A 3324-nucleotide genomic window follows, 5' to 3' on the forward strand; every position below is an offset into this window, starting at 1 on the left:
GTATAAACATTTATCTGTATTTTGTTTGCGTTTGTTTCATTTTCAGATTCTCTAAAGTGTAGTTCATTTCTTGTCAAGTCTTGACCTTGTGTGAATAGGAGACACGCATACATGGCTCTCTCCTCAGGAACTTGGGCATGCCAGTGGCTCAACCAACTCCTGCCTTGGGGGACTCCAGACAACTTCCAAGGCCTTCGTCCTTGTCTTTCCATGGTTCTGGGAAAAAGATGTTCCCCAGAAATGAAAGGAGCCCTTTCATTATTTAATTGGCCTTTTTGAAAGAAGTTCATTGGTTGTGTTTGTCTGGTTTACTCACCAGAGAATTTTTAATTACAAGAATCCTTCCCAAAGAAAAGGACTAATTCATGCCCAACAGTATGTCCATAGAACAAGTGCACTCCATGTGGGCAGGTATTCTCTGTGGCTTCACTACTCCATCCCCCAGACCTAGAACAAATGCCTTGCACGTAGCAGGGACCCAACATATTAAATGAATATTAAATGAATGAATGCACAAGTGCCTATGATGTAGTCTTTTTTTTTTTAATGTAAAAAGGTAATAATATGGGGAAAATACTCAACTTGTTAGGTTAAAAAAATAATACTCATCATTCTTTCATTCAGTTAACTATTTACTGAACTGTGTTATGCATGGGGAAGAGACAATGTTGATCTAAAGATCGAACAGCTTATCATATTGTATCAGTCTTCTTTCTAGAGCTACCATAACAAAACACCACAGACTGAGTGTCTTAAACAACAAAATTTTATTGACTCATAATCCTAGAGGCTGGAAGTCCAGTATCAAGGAGATAGCATGGCTGTTTTCTGGTGAGAATTCTCTCCTTGCCTTCTGGGTCCTCACATGCCTTTTATCCCCGGTGTCTCTTTTCCTTATAAGGACACAGGTCCTGTTATTTTAGCACTCTACCCTCATGACCTTATTTAACCTTAGTTACCTCTCTAAAGGCTCTATCTCTGAATACAGTCACACTGAGGGTTAGGGCTTCAACACATGAATGGGGAGGGGAACACAATTCAGTCTATAACATATAGGTAAACTACTTAAAAATACTGTCTGGTGCATGTAAGCAGTACAAAAATGTTAACTATGATTAGTGATTGTTTTTATTACTAGCAAATACACAAAATGTTATTGTTATTATCTTTAAGGGGTGAGACCACGAGTGATCTTAATATTGATCTTTCAATATTTTTACACTGAACAATTTTATTCATGTGAAAATGAAACACTACTACACAATAAAAGATGTAGGTGGAACGTTGTCTTTAGCTCTCCAACGATTTCATCATATGTTCAAAGCCTTTGCTCCACATGGGATTCAGAATCCTGAGAAGATTCTGTACTTGGTTTCAGATTATCCCAGAAATGGCTCAGATCCCCGGATGTGTGAAGAAACAAAGATCTGACTCAGTTCACCCAGTGCCACCAGCCAGAGCGCCGTCTCCTAGTGAGTGCAGTGACCGGGGATGTACCATGCTGTGCCCATGCCAGGAAAACCTTTAGCAGTGAGTGAGTCAGTCTGAGTTCTTGGTTGCAAACGAAACCCTTACTGAGTATCTTAAACAGCAAAGGAGCCCATTAAATAATGTTAGATGCCTGATAGCACTTTGGGGAGGCTGAAGAAACACGCTCAGATTTTAGCTTCTGGGAACAACTCCCAGAACTATCCACCACCCATCACTCCTGCTACCACCTTTGTGCCAGCAATATGGATCCTAAGTGCAGGAATTTCTTCTACTCAGTTTTGGGTTTTGGATCAAAGGATCAAGAGGGTGTGTCTCACTGACACTAAGTCACATTTCCACCACTAGCTGCAAAGGAGACTAGACAAGTGAGTTTTCTAGATTCGAGCAGAAAGAAGTACTTACGACGTGGGAAACTATCAAAATATAGGAACGTGGCCACAATGTTGGAGGACTTCACCACCGTCAGAGAAGTATGGCTCAGGAGTCCAAGTGCAGGAAAACCTGAGCAGGTGGGGCTAAACCGACCTCTGCCTGTGAGGGACAGTGTCCACTCTGTGTCCGGAATGGCAGGGTGGTCATGTTGTTTTCACTGATAATAATGAAAACATAGCAGAACCACGGCTAGTAAGTCTTGGTACCCAGAAGTCTCTAGGTCAGCCATTCCTTGTACCTGTGAACACAGAAAAAGTTTCATAACAAAACAGAATCAAAAAGGCTGAGAATGGCATCCTTTGATGCCTGGCAAACTTGTACCCCAAGATTTAGAGCCCAACTCAAATAATTCCTCCTCTAGGAGGCCTCCCCTAGGCTATGTTAGGACCTACCCACTGTCGTCAAGCTCACTATGGGGGACCGCTGTTAGCGCCGCTTCCTGTCTGACTCCCCTCTCTCTCATTCCCAGCGGGGACCAGACACAAAGCTCATACTGAACACTAACTGGAAAGGGAAGGAATGAACAATGAATGGGAGTGAGGAGGCCAGAACTGCTGTGTGACGCGAGGCAAATAGTCTCCTCTCTGGACTTCAGTTTTTTTCCTTTGTCAAGGGGGAAGGATAATACTCTTTGCATTCTCTGGGCCAAACCTTATGCCAGGGCTGAAAACATGATTAGAGTCCTGCCTGGCAGCCCTCTCAGAGATGCTGGTCTGGAAAGAGACAGTGTAAACAGAGGTGGCCATTCTTGCAGCTGACTTAGCTGACCAAGAGGGATGTCTGAGGGCTCTCTAGGTGGCCTAGGAATTTCTGAGTCTTGGTTCCCTCCTGTGAGGTCCATGGCTCTCACATCCATGCAGTCTAGAGGCCTCGGAGTTGCAGCTGCCTATGCCCACAGATGGATACCCAGGGAGGACAGAGACCTCAGGAATCCAGAACAGGGAAGAACAAGTCCCCTTACCCAGTCATGATCCCACAGCCAAGGTCAGGGGAACCCAAGCCATGCTCAAAGGAAAACAGAAAAGTACTCGGTTAGCTGTAATCAGTCACAGCTCTAGCATGGGTTTTGGAATTAAAATATTCACAAGTAGCAGAGACATCTGTAGGGAGAGTAACCGGATGCCACATCCTGCAGGAGGCCAGGCTAAAAGTGTCCCATGACGTCACTTGGAGGGGAGGCTGCCAGAAGCAGTATCAGGGCCTGGAGTGTTCTGTAGCTGCAGAGGGGTGCTGGGCCTGGGGCTTACTGCCTTGCGCCTGGACCCTCTGCTCTGTGGAGAAACTTTCTGCTGGTCCTCTGGCTTACAAAGAAATTGTCCACCTTCTTGACCAATCTGGTCTGGGGAAAAGACATCCTTTCTGCCCAGCCTTCTTGTTCCTCCCCCCCCCCCCCCCCCCCCC

General features: G+C 45.1%; 1 long non-coding RNA gene across 1 annotated transcript in view; it reads right to left on the bottom strand.

Moving 5' to 3' along the window:
• Nucleotides 1-816: 816 nt before the first annotated feature.
• LOC102501825 (uncharacterized) overlaps nt 817-3324 on the bottom strand; it is a 4026-nt gene continuing 1518 nt past the window's right edge. Inside the window, exons 3-4 of the long non-coding RNA XR_337146.2 lie at nt 1894-2161; nt 817-893 (exon numbers count right to left, since the gene is read on the bottom strand). This is a non-coding gene — a long non-coding RNA (uncharacterized LOC102501825). The remainder of the gene's footprint in view (nt 894-1893; nt 2162-3324) is intronic.

The sequence above is a fragment of the Tupaia chinensis genome, unplaced genomic scaffold (genome assembly GCF_000334495.1).
Source record: "Tupaia chinensis unplaced genomic scaffold, TupChi_1.0 Scaffold144346_1, whole genome shotgun sequence".
In the NCBI taxonomy this organism is placed as follows: Eukaryota; Metazoa; Chordata; class Mammalia; order Scandentia; family Tupaiidae; genus Tupaia; species Tupaia belangeri.